Source organism: Leopardus geoffroyi, chromosome B4 (genome assembly GCF_018350155.1).
Source record: "Leopardus geoffroyi isolate Oge1 chromosome B4, O.geoffroyi_Oge1_pat1.0, whole genome shotgun sequence".
In the NCBI taxonomy this organism is placed as follows: Eukaryota; Metazoa; Chordata; class Mammalia; order Carnivora; family Felidae; genus Leopardus; species Leopardus geoffroyi.
Window position 1 is genome coordinate 42,904,638 of NC_059341.1, and position 16,765 is coordinate 42,921,402.

General features: G+C 41.6%; 1 protein-coding gene across 8 annotated transcripts in view; it reads left to right on the plus strand.

Moving 5' to 3' along the window:
• The first annotated feature begins 634 nt into the window (after nt 1-634).
• Nucleotides 635-16,765, plus strand: part of RIMKLB (ribosomal modification protein rimK like family member B) — a 70,519-nt gene continuing 54,388 nt past the window's right edge. For 3 of the 8 annotated variants that reach the window (XM_045462573.1, XM_045462577.1, XM_045462575.1), the window contains exon 1: nt 1,413-1,752. The gene's annotated coding sequence lies outside the window, so the exon portion shown is untranslated. Of the gene's footprint in view, nt 654-905; nt 926-1,411; nt 1,753-14,598; nt 14,722-16,765 lie in introns of those variants that run through there. The other 5 variants (XM_045462576.1, XM_045462582.1, XM_045462581.1 and 2 more) reach the window with 5 other exon arrangements.

The window sequence follows — 16,765 nt, forward strand, 5'->3', positions numbered from 1 at the left end:
TAAGATAGAGAAGTTAGGGTACTTCAGAAGATTTATGTAAGGGGAACTAGAACTCCGAGCGAGTCCAGAAGTTACCACCCTATGTTTTGCTATATCTCTTAAAGGACTAAGTGAATGAAATCAGCAAAAAAGGCAGACCAAAATGGTTGGGAAAGGATTGCTGAAAAGAATTTGTTGACTTAGGCGACTCAGAATGGAATGTGATTTGTAAGAAGGCAAACTGGTTAGTTAGGACATCATTGTATCCCTCATGTGGGATCTCTAGGGGTAATAAATGACTATGGTTATTTTGGAAATGAATCTGCCAGGTACAGTCGCACGGTGATCTGTTACCTTTCGTTTCATTCTTTATGATCTAGAAAAATTAACACAGGAGTAACGTAGCTGAACATATTCAGATTCATTCTCACAGCAACCTTGGAATACATTCTTAGCTTTTCATAACAAAGGCTTGGGGGGAAGTTATGAAACTAATTTGCCCCAAGGTTCATACTGGTTTCCAAGTAGCAGAGCGGGCTGTACCACACTGCCCCGCCTATATGTTTAAACCTGCATAAAGCCCTGAGCATGTATGATGTGCTGTAGTTTACAAATTTGCCTTACAACGTACAGAGGCAACGTCTTCATTCCGTACACGCATAAGGACCTTATAGGTATTGATCTTTGTTCCCAATCTTTGCCTGTGGGAGGGGAGAGACCACGGCTTGCGGGGACTCCAGGCGGAGGGCGCCGGAAAGGCTGTGCGGGAGGTGGGCTGGGCTGGGCAGGGCAGGAGACAGAGGCGTGGACACGCACAACCACACAGTCCCCCAAGAGGCTTGGTGGGCTGGCGTCAGGGTTCAAAGTGTGCATGAATGGGGCCAGAGCAGGGAATGTGAGGGCAGGGAGGGTGTACAACGGAAGGAATCAATCTCGCGGTTTCGAGGTGGGAACAAACCTCGTCTCTTCCCCCCCCCCTCCCCCCCCAGCGTTTCCCTTCCTTAGTAAGGACGGTTTGGGGGCGGGTGGGGAAAGCGCGTCCTCGAAGCGCTCTCGCGCTCCCATTTCCCTCTCGGCACTCGCGCTCCATCGCTCCTCTACCACCCGAGAGGCTGACGATGGCTGCGAGTGGGGACGCGGAGCCTGGAGGGCGGGTCTCGACGCAGGTGTTGGATGGATCCGCTAGGCCGGGCCCGGCTGGCTGGCTGGCTGGCTGGCTGGCCCGGCCCCTCGCCCCCCGCCCGCCGCGCCGCCGCGCCTGGGGGGCGGGGCCGGGGCGCGCGAGGGTCCTCTGCACGCGGGCGGGCGGCGCGCGGCGCCTCGGTCTGGGGGAGCGCGGGGCGGTCTCCGCCGGCGTCGCGCGCGCTGTGTGTGAGCGGGGTTGCGCGCGCGCGCGCGCACTACAGGCGAGTGAGGGAGCGAGGAGCGGCCGGGTGTGAGAGTGTGTTTGGGGGTGGGGGCGAGTGTGTGTGTGTGTGTGTGGGAGTGTGTGTGGGAGTGTGTGTGGGGAGTGCGTGGGAGTGGGAGTGGGGGTGAGGGACAGCCAGACCGACCGCGAGGCTGTGAGAAAGTGGGCGAGTGTGCGAGGGTGCCCGGCCTGGCTGCGGGAGCCGCGGTGGCGGAGGAGAAAGGAGGCGGCTCCCGGCATCCCGACCCCCTCCCCCTCCTCTCCTTCTCGGACTTCCAGCCAGCCTGCCCGGCAGCCCGCGGTTCCCTCGGAGGCCCCAGCCCGGCTCCGCTGGCAGAGAGCGAGGGAGGAGCCGCCGGAGCCAGGTGAGCGGTGCGATCGCTTCCCTCCCCCGGTGTAGTGGCGTGAGGCGGAGGCGCGCCCGCCGCCGCCCCCCCCCCCCCGCGCCCCTCCCCCAAATGGGCGACTGCGGCCTTAGGGACTCGGCGACGAGCCGGGGCTCGGCCGGGCGGGGCGCGCCGGGGGCCGGGGGCTTGTGAAGCCCGGGGGGGGGGGTCGCTCCGCCGCGGGGGGGCGGTGGGGAGCCCCGGCTCGGTCGGCGTGCTGGGAGGGGGCCGAGGTCGCCGGGTGCGTGTGACGGGTGAGAACTGCCGGGGACAGGCGGCGTCCTCGGGCGTGAAGTGTGCTTCCCCCTGTTTGTGAGGGGGGTGTGGTAACCCTGGGAGTGCTCGTTGGAGTAGAACACGCGTTGTGCCAACCTGTCCTCCAGCGTGTGGTGATCGCTCCTGCCCCCGCTTCCATCAGACACATTCCTGTGGTGTGACCGAGGGAGGAGGATGTGGTGTTCGTCCTGCACTTAGTATGGTTTAAATCCCATGGTTTCCTCCTTACGTGTGAAATTTTAGAGAGTGTGACAGTCCTACCTTCTTTGCCTTTGGCAGTGCTCTAAGAATGGGGTGACAAATAATTGCTTGGCTCGTTCGATTTTTCTTTTTTTTAAGGCATTTGACCATGATACAAATCTTGCCCCCCTCCCTTTAAAAAAAAAAACCAAACTAGTTAGATAATAACTTCACATTTGCCTTACTAACGTGTCCTTATCTCAGATGGCAGATTTGTAATCCCAGTATTTTACCCCACTTGTAGGTGTGAATAGAGAGGGGGCGGTAATTGCATTCTATGAGTGAGGTTGTTATGCTACCCGTGTTGACTGTAACTTCCGATGTGAATTCTTTTAGCGTGCTGTTATTTTCCCATTAATTACATAAATTGTTCTCACATCTTTGGGGAGTTGGATTAAATTCTAAATCTGAACGGAAAGTACATGAGGCAGCCTAATATGGAAGATACTCTTTTTTTGTGGGCTTGGTGTTTATTGTATGTACCGAAGTTCTTAATTGTTAAATGTAACCTTTTAAAATTTAAATGCTATGTAAATTTCGTTAGGTCTTTAACACCATTGGGCAGTTGAAAGGTCATTTTTTTTTTCTGTTTCTTACAAAGAATTCACTGTCAGAATACTGTAAGATATTCATTTGGAATAAAACACTCTGAAATTCCAGTCATGGAGATTGAACATTTATTTTCTAACTTTTAGAATGACAACCTCTAATTTTCAAAAATGACAGTCATAGTTAAATTTCTCTTCTAGTGGTTGCTGTGTGTTATTTGGTCAGTATGTCAAAGGGGAGGAGGCCTATTTTTCTTTGGAGGTGATCTTTTGTTTATTCCTTTCTATCTTGGTTAGTGCAATGACTTTCCTTCTTTCATGTCAAAGATTTGGTTGTTAGTTTGGCAAGATGGCTGTTGATGTTTTCATCTTTCTCTGTCTCCTTTTTTTTCCTCTTGTTTTCTCTTACCCCCACCAGGTGCCAGAGTCTGCTTGTTGGGGAGGGGGGGGGCACTCTGATTCTGACAACGGGGAGCCAAGAACATCAAATACAGTCACTAGAATCCTCCACTCATTGAAGGTCCATTTTTCTGTTCCCTCCTTTCCCCCTGCAGGGGGGAAGGAGTTGTATGACTAACCTTTAGACTTTGGGCTACCAGCTAAAATTCCACTTAGTTGCTGGTGGATAGCTTTTAATTTTTTTTTCATTTTCTTAGATTCATTGAGTGGCAACCAGAAATTTCCCTTTTTTTTTTCTTTTCCTTCTCATTCAGTTCCTTTTCCCTCTCCACAAGGAAATCACAAGCAATGTTTTATAAATCCTCTACCCCTTCTTAGCTGTATCATGAAGGCATACACTAAAGAGAACATGTTTTTACATAGGACCAGTGAATGCCAGCCAGACTTCAGGCGTTGGTGTGTTGGGGTACAGGATGAACCATGGCTAAAAAAAAATACCTCCCAATTCTTGTTTTCCTCAGTTTGTATCCACCTGGGATTACTGGGGTAAATCACTAGATTGATTTCTCAAAACTTCTCCCCTGTCTATGACCTGAAAGAACATAACACTGGAAGGATTTGGGAGAAGGGGAAAGAACAGGGCCAGTTGATCCACAGTTTGAGAAGTAGCTTTTATCATCTTCCTCTGGGGAGCGGGCATAGAGACTTAAACTGCATGAAAGTGGGTGGAGGAACGTAGGAACAACACGACAAGAGTGACAGAAAACCAAACATAAGTAAGGAAGGGGGAGTTTGTATGTTGCTTACACCGTTTTGGGGGTTACTTAGTGCTGTGGATTTGTAGAGAGTTTATGGCAGGTTAGGTTACAAAGAGTAATCTCTGCAAGTGGGATTAAGTCATAGGCATATGGGGAAAGAGCTTTGAAATTATAATCCAATGTTATTTTAATGTCTGGGCGTAGATTGTGATAGGAAGAATAAAAATATGTTAATGTTAACTGTACTGGCATACACAGTTGTTTCAAGAGAGGTCGAGTAGGAGAGATTAGGTACAGATATTGGGGAAACTGTCTTTCATTATTTGGGAATCTTCCTTTTCGTCGTATTAGGGGCTGTTAAGAAATAATAACATACTACCCCCCAAAATATCTGTACATAATGTGTTTTAGATTTGTGTGCAATATGTGCCTATGTACATACTAGATTTGCAGAAAAGGACTGACTTTCTGACTTCATGATAAATCATGCCATGCTGTTTTTTCAATGTTTTCTTTTCCAGTGTGTTTTTCCTTTCAAAACTGGCTTGGAGGACAAAAGCTACAGAGCTAGCCAGCTCTACTCCCTTAGAGCCTGGTCTGCATGGAACCCATCTGCTTATTTATTTATATTTTTTAACTGCTTTTACTGAAATTACAGGTTTTTTTTCCTTCTGACTTTTATTGTTAGCAAAGGTAATTATTTCAGGATGAGATGTATAATGGTGATGGAAAGTAGCATTAGGCTTGGGTTTTTTGTGTTTTTCCCCCGCCAAATGTTTGTTTATTTTTGAGAGGGAGATGGTACACTGGGTGGGGGCAGAATAAGAAGGGGACAGAGGATCTGAAGCAGGCTCTGCGCTAACAGCCGGATGTGGGGCTTGAACTCATGAACTGTGAGATCATGTCCCGAGCCAAAGTCAGACGTTCACCCAACTGAGTAACCCAAGCGCCCCATTGGGTTGTTTATTTATATGAGAAATTGAAAAGATAAATTATGAATTTTTGACAGTTATGTTTAGATCTTATGGGGTATGCATTTGCCTGCTATTAAATATTGAAAATAGCTGTGTTTTTTGATCCTGCCTTACGATTCAATATAACAGACCCCTTTAAAATAATCCCTAACCCCTAACGCTTAACATTTACCTGTCATATATGAGGTTTTATGTTGCTTGCTGGAGATAATAGAGAATAAAATAAGGATTCTGTCTTCATGGAGTTCACAGTCTAATTTCATTGATCCTTGATTTTTTCATGTGGCAGTCTGTTCTCCCATCAGTGTCGGGAGGAGTCTGCTAGATTATTGTAAAATGTGTATCGATTTATGAATTGATAAAGTAACAAATTTGTGTAAACATTGATATGCCAAATTAATTTTTACTTCCTTTCTTTCAAAAGTGGCAGCGTATCACCAAGTTGTGACCAAGAAAAAAAAAAATTTACAACTGTTGTATCACTATACTGTACACCTGAAACTAATACAACACCATACGTTAACTGGAATTAAAATAAAAACAAAATTTCAAACCTACCCCTTACTTAAATGTTTTTGCTCTGTTCAGCTCCTTTTCATTTCTTTCTCTCTCCCCTCTCCCTCCCTCCCTCCCTCCCCTCCCACCTCCTCCATCCCCCTAACCTTTCCTGTTACTAGCTCTTGACTTCATGTTCTTAGCAATATAGAAATAAGGTCTCCAAATAGAATATGGATTTGTGATATTAGGTCACACTAGTTCTCTCTTACTGCTCCACTTTCCCGTATTTGGCAGCATTTTAGACTTTGATAGTTTATCAGAAAACTACATTTTGGAAATACCTTGCAGGTTTGTCCAAACAGGAACTTTGAAATTTTTCCTGATTCATTGTGGTTTTTAATTGTTAGCTTATTCCTTTGACATGTGAATTAGTTAGCCATGTTTGTAAAACCTTCAACTTGAATATACTAATATCTTCCCAACTCATTTTTCAAGTAATGTCCAGAAAGAAAATTTAGAAGGAAGGCCCAACATTTAACATGTTAAACATGATGAACTTTTTTTTAAAATAAGGATCTTATTTATTTATTTATTTATTTTGAGAGAGAGAGAGAGAGAGAGAGAGAGATAGAGAGATAGCACATGAGCAGAGAGAGAGGAGGAGACAGAGGATCCAAAGCAGGCTTCATGCTGACACCGTTGAGCCTTGATGCAGGGCTCAAACTCATGAACCGTGAGATCGCGACCTGAGCCGAAGTCGGACACTCAACCCACTGACCCACCCAGGTGTCCCAATGTTTATATTTGAGAGAGAGCACAACCAGGAGAGGGAGAGAGAGACAGAGACAGAGAATCTGAAGCAGGCTCCAGGCTCTGAGCTGTTAGCATAGTGCTCAGTGCTGGGCTCAAATTCACAAACCATGTGAAATCATGACCCGAGCCAAAGTCAGATGTTTAACTCACTGAACCATCCAGGTGCCCCTAGATTTTATTTATATTTTCAAAGTAATTTTTGTACCCAGTGTGGGTCTTGAACTCACAACCCCAAAATCAAGAGTCAAATGCTCTACTGACTGAACCAGCCAGGTGCCTCTAAACATGAGCTCTGAGTAAGCCATACTACCCTTTGAGTCTCAGGAAGACTTTGCAAATTTTGTGCCATGTTCCAGAAAGAGATACATTGATTTAACATTCCTGTATTAAGTGAAATCATTAGAAGTTTTATTTGGGTTACTGAGAACTTTATTTGTGAGAAAACTTTATTTAAAGTTTACTCATTTTGAAAGAGAGAGAGTGGGAGTGTGGGAAGGGCAGAAAGAGAGGGAGAGAGAATCCCATGTAGACTCTGTGCTGTCAGCACAGAGCCCGATGATCCATCTCGCAAACCCTGAGATCATGACCTAAGATGAAATCAAGATACAGACGCGTAACTGACGGAGCCATCCAAGCACCCCTTGACACGCTTTTTAAAAAAAGATTTTTTAAGTATTCCCTATACCCAAATGTGGAGCTCGAACCTAGGAACCTAGAGATCAAGAGTCATATGCTCTACCAACTGAGCCAGCCAGGGGTACCATTCAGAGAAAACTTTTTTTTAAAAGTTTAGTTTTGTACACCAGACTATTTTTATATAACAGACTGTTAAATTACCTGTAGCTTTGAATAACAAAGCTTTGAATAGCAAAGCTACAGGTAATTTAAGTAGACGTAACATAATTTTCTGATCTTTTAGTTGAATATGTGTAAATTTGCTTGTTAATTTGCTCATGATGTTTGTTTTTCTTCTCCAGTTTTCTTTTTATTGTGGTAAAATATACAGCATAAAATTTACCTCCTTAATCATTTTTTAGGTACACAGGTTAGTGATATTAATTATATTCATATTCTTATGCAACTATCTACCATATTCATTTCCAGAACTCTATATATTGCAGAACTGAAACTGTATACCCGTGTAACTAACTCCTCATTCTCCCAACACCCCAGCCTGTGGCAACCACCATTCTACTTTCTGTGGATTGACACATTATATATTTTATGTACTGGTGCATAATGTCCTCCAGGTTTATCCATGTAGCAGCATGTATTGGAATTTAACTCCTTTTTAAGGCATTGTATGTACATACTGTATCTTATTTATTCATCTGTCAACCGAAGGCTTGGGTTGCTTCCACCTTTTAGCTGTTGTAACGCTGCTATGAACATGTGTATGAAGATTCTTCTTTGAAGACTCTGTTTTCAGTTCTTTTGGTTATATACCTACAGCTAGAATTACTGGATCATACAACATTTCTATTTTTATTTTTGTGAGGAACTGCCATACTATTAAAAAATATTTCTTTTAATGTTTATTTATTTTTGAGAAAATGTGAGGGACAGAGCATGAGCAGGGGAGGGGCAGAGAGAGAGGGACACACAGAATCTGAAGCGGGCTCCAGGCTCTGAGCTGTCAGCCCAGAGCCTGATGCGGGCTTGAACTGATGAAAGGTGAGATCATGACCTGAGCCGAAGTTGGATGCTTAACCGACTGAGCCACTCAGGTGCGCCTGCCATACTATTTTTAATAGCAGCTGCACCATTTCACATTCCAACCAACAATTTTCAAGGCTTCAGGTTTCTCCACATTCTCCCCAACATTTGTGATTTTTTGTTTTTTGACGGTAGACCTCCAGTGTGTGCGAGTTAATTATATGGTTTTGATTTGTGTTTTCCTAATGATTAGTGATGTTGAGCATCTTTTTTTTGTGATGTTTTATTATCACATCCTTTTTAAAAAGCTCTGTGAGGGCTGGGAGTATGTCTATTTTGTTTACCATGATATTTTAGAGTGCATAGTAGGCACTGAAATACTAATTTTTAAATTAAATGTATTTAATCGAATACTTAGTGTTTTTAGTATTTAGATTCTTAATTGATCTGAGATTATGACCAGTGTTTGACTTTGAACGGTTTTCTTTTTTTTGGGAGAGGGATATAGAAATACTTCTCCAGGGATGTTGTAAAAATAAATGTAAAAGTGAAATGATGAAATGTAAGATGATGATCTTGTTAGTGTAAAAAGAAACTCCCTCTTATCATCGATACCAATACTTACTGGTATTTTAATGTCAAGGGAATATTTCACTGTCAAGGGAATATTTTCATACAAAAATTTTAATGTCAAGGGAAAATTTTCCTATAAGATTTGACCAAGGTATGATGGACTATACTTGTTAAGGTAAGGTTTTATGGCCTATAATAAAGAATTCCCAGATATCATTTACATAAGCAAAAAAGGTAGTAGGTAGTCCAGGGTCACAGCACTACACAGTTGTCAGGCATTCAAGTTTTAACATGTCGCTGTGTTTTTCCTAGGGTTCACTTTTCACTCCTGTCTTCATAGTCCAGGTGGTTGTTAGAGCTGTAGCCGTAACACTTACATTCCAGGTAGGGTGGAGGAAGGGCCAAGGAATAGTATAGGATACCTCTTAAGTATGTGTTCTGAAAATTTCAGTGCAGTACTTTCACTCAGCTCTTATTGAGTAAAATTTACTTATATGATCACATCTAGTTGCAAGAAAGCCTGGAGAATACAGTCTGTTCGTTACATGGCATTGTGCTTAGCTAGATATTGGATATCTTATTACTAAGGAGTCATTAGAAAATGGATATTGGGAAGGAAGTGGCAGTCTGTGCCATGGAGCGTGTGGAATTTGAATTCACTCGGCTTTACCACTTAACTTCTGGGCTAGAACGTATTCAGCTAACAAATGAAGACAGTAATGCACCAAAGGGATGGTTGTGAGGATTGAATGAGAAGATACAAATAAATCGCCTACCATGGTATAATGTGGGTTTTTTAAAATATTTATCCAAATTCCTTTCATTGTCTTTAGGTATGGTAGAAAAAAGTAGAAAGAAATCAGAAAACCTGAATCTTAGTCCTGGCTCCGTTATTGTGATAAGCTCATGATAACTTAAACGGTCAGGCTGTTTCTTTAAAATGGGAAGATATATGTGTGTATTCCTCACGTAATTACATGCAGATTAGATTAGAAAATATATGTGGAATGTGTTTCATGAGCTGTAAATGGAGAATAGTTTTAACCTTACCTGTGTGCATTATTTTGCCTTTGTCCTGCATATGTTTCTTTGTATGAGGAAAGGGAATTTATAGGCACTTGTCTATATATTTCAAAGTGTTGCCTTTTCTTACCTTCATTGGTTTTTCTGTTTCATCACTCATTTTTTTTCAGTCTTTTGATAAAGGGATCTTCTTGAGATTGGGTAGGAAAATCATTGCCCTCTCTTTCCCCCCATAATCACATATGTAGCTTAAAAAAAAAAAAAACAGTATCATAGGTAAAAGCGCTATAAAAAGGAGAGTGTGTGAATGAGTGTGTCATGTAACCTTTGGGAACTTATTGGTTTGCTCTATTTTTGAGGTATATCCTTTTCAATATAAGGAGGGGGTTGGAGGACTATCATACATTTCTTTTCTGTCATAGCTAAAGACAACATTGATTAATATCTAGCCTTTTGCTCCTACTTTCAAAGCATTCCGGTCTGCCTTAAAGTTAATGTGGCAAAGAACATGGCATTTTCTATAAACTCAAAACACCTAAACAGTGATCTTATTTTATGTGGCATCTTAGGTAAAGGATGAGATTTTATAGGAACTATCCAGATTTCAGAGGGACTTTTTTTTTAGAGATTATTTATTGATGAACATTGTTAGTGAGTAATGGGGTAATTGGACTAAGACTATTATTTGGTTATTTCTGAGACTCTTCTGAGGTTTTCAAGTTACCATTCAGTCGTTTTCTGTACCTTAATAAGAGCTACAAAAATCACCTCCTATCCCCAAATGGTATGGTTCTTCCTTTTCACCCTTCCTTTTTTTTTAAAGGTTTTATTTATAATTTTTTTTTATTAACAAGGTTTCTTTTTAATGTTTATTTATTTTTGAGAGAGAGAGAGAGACAGAGTGTGAGGTGGGGGAGGGACAGAGAGAGAGGGAGACACAGAATCCAAAGCAGGCTCCAGGTTCTGAGCCCGATGCAGGACTCGAACTCAAACTGGGAGATCATGACCTGAGCTGAAGTCCAGATGCTCAACCGACTGAGCCACCCATGCATACCCTTTTAAAAATTCATCTTATAGCACTGACAGTATAAAAAAAATTAATTACAACATACTGTGATAATTGCCAGAATATGTGTATAATAAGATAATGTAGATTCATGGAGTTAGGATGATTTTTATGTCAGAAAAATTTAACAGATGTATTAACTAGTGAGCCAGTATTTACTAAGGTAGGCTTAGGATGTATATTCTAAGCAAAAGGAAGCATGAGAGAATACAATGTGTTCAGGAAATTGGTAAATGAGAGAGAAGAGAGGGTAGAAGATTAGTTTGGAGGTGTTTTTAGGTGCAAAATGTTGCATGTACTGGGGATGAATAGGAAGTTCAAGTGGTATTTAGAAAATAGAATTACTGTTGTAATTGTATGTTTACGTAGTGAAGAAAAATAGAAGAAAATGATGCCAGAGTTTCTGAATTAAATGCTTAAATTAGGATGAGTATATCCAGCAGTATTCTTCTGAGAAACAGAACCGGTAAGAAATTGTATATATGTGGAGGGAGAGGGATGTACGGAGGGAGGGAAGGAGGAAGGGGGGAAAGAGAGAAAGAAGGAAATAGAAATTAATTTTTAAGGGATTGGTTAGTGTGATTGTGGCACGTCTGAAATTTGTAGGGCAGACCAATGGGTTAGAAACTCAGGCAGGAACCTCTGTGTTAACGTGTTGATGCAGAGTTCCTTCTCTTGGAAACCCTTTTTTGTTGTTCACACCTTCCACTGATTGGATGGGGTCCACCCATGTCATAGAGGGTAATCTCCTTCACTCAGAGTCGACTGATTATAAACTTTAATCATATTTCCAAAGTACCTACATAGCTACATGTAGACTAGAGTTAGACCAAACGGGGCACCATTGTCTAGCCAGGCTGATGCATAATATTGAACTATTAAAATGGGAATTCAAGGTGTTTAGATATGTGAATAAAAAAAACTTCAGAATTTTACTTGCTCAACTGAGGCAATGTTTGTGGCATTTAGTTAGGGATGCCTACTAAGCAGATTGAAATAGGATCTCAAAATACAGTTGAGAACGCCAGGTTGGAAAGATATTTAGTGGGTCAATGATATATTCAGATTTTAATGATAATAGTTGAAGCCTGGCTGAGGATGAAATTTCTAGAGAAAGGAGTGAAGGGTTTAAGAAGGAAGCCCTGGGGATTTTGTACAGAGAAAGCATCCCCCCTCCCACAACCCCTCCAGCAACCCTCTGTTTGTTCTCTATGTTTAAGAGTCTCTTTATGTTTTGTCCCCCTCCTTGTTTTTATATTATTTTTGCTTCCCTTCCTCTAACCTTTATTCTTTTTCAGTCTTTAGATTCTAAGTTCATACGCTGTGTCTTATCTGGAATAAATTATTTTCCTTGTAGTAAGAGGTGCCTTAAGGTCTTCAAATGGTAGATTGATATTTTTGCTTTTTCCCTAGCAAAATAATTAACATTGGGAAGTGGCTTCATGAGAAAAATGAATGATGCACTTTATTTATGATTCCCATTTAATTAGCCTTGCCTGTACAATTGACAGATGACAGTATATTTTTTTATTGGTTTGTATATCCAGAACTTTGCATGGGGAAACTGTCTCTAATATAAAACTAAAATTTCACTGTTGAATATCTCTTTATTGAAAAAAAAACAACAACTGTTTTTGTAGTTACTCAGTAGCATTTATTCTATATCTGATATTTGTATATCATTTTCCTTGATACTGTGGGAGAAATAAATCGAGGACAGGAATTAGTTGATCTGAATTTACATTCTAAGAGCAGAAATACTATATTCTTTTGTATATGTGGACATTTACAAATGCTGTGTTTATCTTAACACTGTTGGAGAATAAACTCTTTTTTAAAGTATTTTTTTAAAGAAAAATAGAGAGTGAGCTGGGGAGGGGAGGGAGGGAGACAGAGAGTCCCAAGCAGGCTTCACACTGTCAGTGCAGAGCCCAGTGCTGGACTCTAACTCATGAACTGTGAGATCATGACCTGAGCTGAAACCAAGAGTTGGGACACTTAACTGACTGAGCCACCCAAGTGCCCTTAAACTCTTTTCTAATAGTAAGTAACCAAACTTACTCCTTTAAATGTCAGGGGGAATAAAGGAACCATTTTATTTTACAAGGGACTCTTTTCTGACATTTAAAATAGTGAATGTAATCAGAAAAAAAATTGTTTTTTAAGGACTCAGGACTATCATTTTATTTGTGTACTTTTGGTCTTCTGACCTCTATAGATTTATCATAACGCTTTTGATTTATCAGCAGTTTTGTTTTTCTTTTTCCCCTCATGTTTATGGATGGGAGAAATAGATATGTTGGAAGAGACCCTGGCCTACTGGTCTCCGCCTGGCCCACAGGAATGTTTTGGAGGTCTCCCAGAGCAGGAGGGCCAGTGTGAGGGTTGGGAAGGGGAGAGAATGAATGCAAAGCTTTTGCCTTGGTGGTTGGAGAATCTTTTCCTGATTGTTTCCTGGTTATTGTTAGATGTGAATCTCAGTGGAGCAGCCTGATAAAGGCAAGCGACCCTGGGTACCTGGGGACCACCAGTGGCCCCTTAACCTGTCGAAATAAAAGTGGACCATTCGGTGGAGGAGAGGTTGTGTTCTTTCTTTCTCTGTCAGTGAACTAGACTTTGGAGATTACTATGAAATTATACTGGATAAAAAATTGGACAGGTGTCACTTGAAAATACCAGTACCAGTGGAACAGTAAGTGACAAACTAGAGTTTAAGCTTACTTGCCCTTTTCAAACTGGGAATGTCATGTACTTGGTATACAGAAAGCATATTTTGGAACACAGTGTGTCATACCTCTGTGATTCTTTACATGAAAAGCAAGACATGACATGAGAATCTTTTGAAGCTGATAAAGAAAATATATTCCATATGAACAAAGATACTTTGGTGCAGGGCAAGGTGATGATCCCCAGATCTTGCCATATTAACTGCCTCTAGGTGGGCTTTGAGGAACCACAACCATTGACATTGATGTTGGACCTTTTCAAGATAGTGTCTACCTCTTTCACAGAGTCTTCTGCAGGGTGAGAACATTCTTCTAGTTCCAGATATGGGGGTGCAAGTATTCTCTGTGAAAGGATATAGTCCCAGTTGTGGCAAATGATGAGATCTCTAGGCTTGCTTCCAAATCATGAAGGCAGAGAGGGAACACCATTTTCTTTGTTAGAAACCCAGGATCAAGAAGATTTAGGGTTCATTAAAAAAAAAAGGAAAAAAAATGAAAGGAGATGGGGAGGCTAATCTGAACTTTCATGTGTTGGTTGCATACCAGTGTAGAAACACTCAAAGATTACGCAAGGATATCAGAGCTGCAGCCATGAAGCCAGACATGGAGATGCTCACGTGCATCATCTGTCAGGAGTTGCTGCATAACTATGTGAGATTGCAGGCCTGGAGTGCTTTTATTATCTGATGATACAATCCTTGAAAACACCATATTGTCTTACTATTGGCCTGGGAAGTTTCCACAAGTTGACATATCAATATTGGCAGAACAGTCCTGCTTCCCAGTTGCCAGTGGCTATACCATCTTATCCTGATTTCTGTTGGGGCCACAACTGCTGTACTCATTCAGTACAATTTCATGTGGTGAAATTTAGTCATATTGGCAAACAGATGATGTTCAAGAACTAAGTGTAAGGGATGGAACCAAGATGGGCTTTGGAATAATGGAGGTCATTGACAGGGTGTTTCAAAAACTATCCAGTCTTAGGATCATTTTTATAGTGCCTATCTCAAGGAAAACTGGGGATCTCTACATTAGGTACCCTAGTGCAAATTTTTTTTGGTGGAGTTTTCCTCTGATTGAGACTTCCTAGTGACCACATCTTCCTATTGTGTAAGTTGAATTATTACTACATCTAGCTTAAGGCTTGAAAGGGTATGTTCTTGACCACAGCTGTGGAACAGGTGCACAGGGGGCTAGGAGGTTGTGGGCATCGGGCATCCCCTTTGCTGGTTAGTTGGGTCTTGGCCTGATGCATCACCATAACTGAGAGCTCTTAACCTTTCTTTTCTTTTCCTCAGCTACAAGTCACAACTATTGTGCTTCTCATTTTATTTTATTCCTTCCCTGCTTTCCTGTGATTGATGCCTTTGAGACCCCATGTTGTGGGGCACATGGGTGAGTGCGGCGCAGGTATGGCAGGCCAAGGTTTGGCGTGCTGGCGCGTGTGTGTGGTGGTGCTTCTGGCTCGTGATATTCCGTTCTTATTGTGTGCATTCAGGCGGAGACCCTGGAGAGTGTGTGAATGGTGCATGAGGGGCTACTTTCAGTTGCTGTGACGCTGGAAGCTGTCTATATGTATGGCTTTTGCTTCCTCTAGTTCTTATCCTTGTCTTTTTTTCTGTTAGATTTGCTGTGTCATCTGGGGTGGTATTAGGATTTTAAAAATTTTAGTAAGCTCCATGCCCAACATGAGGCTTGAACTAACGACCCTGAGATCAAGAGTTGCATGCTTTACTGACTGAGCTAGCCAGATGCCCCAGTAATTTTATTTTTGAAAAAAGTTTTTTTTTTGTTGGGGTGCCTGGGAGGCTCAGTTGGTTGAGCGTCCAACTCTTGATTTCAGCTCAGGTCACCATCCCAGGGTCATGGGATTGAGCTGAGCCCCATGTCACACTCTGTCCTGGGCGTGGAGCCTGCTTCAGATTGTTTTTCTCCTCCTCTGCCTCTCTCCCTTGCATACATTCTGTCTCTAAAATAAAAAAAAATTAAAATAACGCTTAAAAAGAAAGGCTTTTTGTTGAAATAACCTGTTAATGTTTGTTAGTAAAGCTTTAAAGTTAGTAAAGCTAACTTTTTGCTTCTTCTCAGGAAAATAATTTTCAGCTTTTGTCTTGCTCATGATGCAAGCTCTTGCCCATGATGCAAACTCTGAGAAGCAGCACTGTATTTGTGGAAGAAAGTCCTTTTTTGTATTACAGTAAACAATCTGTATTTGTTTAAAAAAAAATTCTATTTAAAGTAAGCATAAAAACATTGAGTAAGAGCATGCTGTCCTCTGACTGAAATAAATTTGAGCGAATGGACCCCAGCATTTATTTCGGCTATTTAAAGTTTTTTTTCCACAGTCTCAAATTACTCTGATTAAAGTTGTTACATGAATGACTTCAGTGTTGATACTCATCTAATAACATAGGTGTTACTATCTCATTTAAAAAACATTCCTATAAATATGTTAGTGATAAAATATACATACATATGAGAAAACAAGGGAAGAAAATTGAATAAAAAAACTACAGTTACATGAACATATATAATGGAGTTTATCGTGATGGGAGATACGGGGATATGATATACTAATGATTACAACCTTGTCTATTTTATATCAAGGTATTTGCATTTTGGGTGGGGTAAATCAGTCAAAAGTAGATGATCAGATAAAAGTATAATGCTAGATTATATATAATACAGGGAATGGCATTGAGTATATAATATTGAAAATGGCACTTTTATTTTTTTTTAATTTTTTTTTTTTTAATGTTTATTTATGAGAGAGGGAGAGAGATAGAGCATGAATGAGGGAGGGACAGAGAGGGAGACACAGAATCCAAAGTAGGCTACAGGCTCTGAACTGTCAGCGCAGAGCCCGTTGCAGGGCTCAAACTCATGGACCGTTAGATCATGACCTGAGCTGAAGTCGGACGCTTAACCAATGGAGCCACCCAGGCGCCCCTAAAAAATGGCACTTTTATTAAGTGACCTGCTGTAATTATTAAACTGCAGTGCTTCCCCAGTGGAAGGGGGAGAAATTTTGTTTTGGGAGGTGGTGAGTTTCTACATTTCTAGTGTTGTAAAAGTTTTGATTTTTTTTTTTTAATCTGAGATAGAGTGCATGAGTGGGAAGGGGACAGAGAAGGGGGGGGAGAGAGAGAGAGAGAGAAAGAGAAAGAGAGAAAGAGAAAGAGAAAAAGACAGAGGCAGAGACAGAGACAGAGACAGAGAAAATTCTTGCCCAGCTTGGAGTCTGACATGGGGCTTGATCCCATGACCCTGGGATCATGACCTGAGCCAAAATCAGGAGTTGGATGCCTGACTGGGCCATCCAGGCACTCCTTTTACTATATTTTTTAAAGTAATCTCCATGCCTGATATGGGGCTCAAACTCATAACTTCAAGATCAAGAGTCACACACTAGTGACTGAGCCAGCCAGGTGCCCCAAGT